Source organism: Haliaeetus leucocephalus, unplaced genomic scaffold (assembly GCF_000737465.1).
Source record: "Haliaeetus leucocephalus isolate CR32 unplaced genomic scaffold, Haliaeetus_leucocephalus-4.0 Scaffold153, whole genome shotgun sequence".
Lineage (NCBI taxonomy): Eukaryota > Metazoa > Chordata > Aves > Accipitriformes > Accipitridae > Haliaeetus > Haliaeetus leucocephalus.
In genome coordinates, this window is record NW_010972589.1 from 1,364,548 (window position 1) to 1,364,877 (window position 330).

Below are 330 nucleotides of genomic sequence, written 5' to 3' on the forward strand. Positions count from 1 at the left end.
CTTTTTTTTTTTTTTTTTTTTTTTTTGAGGGTACATTGCGTTATCCTAACTTCCCCCCCGACTGACCCAGTTGTGGGTGGAAGTGCAGGCAGCACTCCTTGAATCTGATTCCAGACGTAACACGCTGGGTCTCCAGAAAACAAGGTACCTACAACCCGCAGCCACCTGCAATGACAAAGGTCTGAGTCCCTCCCCGCTGCCACAGAAGGTCGCCTCGGCAGACGCAAGGTTAGATGCTCCAGCACGGAGCCGGGCTGCCTTGGTTGAAAAGCCCCATCTCTCTCTCCCTCTGACTTGGTATTTCGAGAAAGACGGATTTGACCTTTTTAA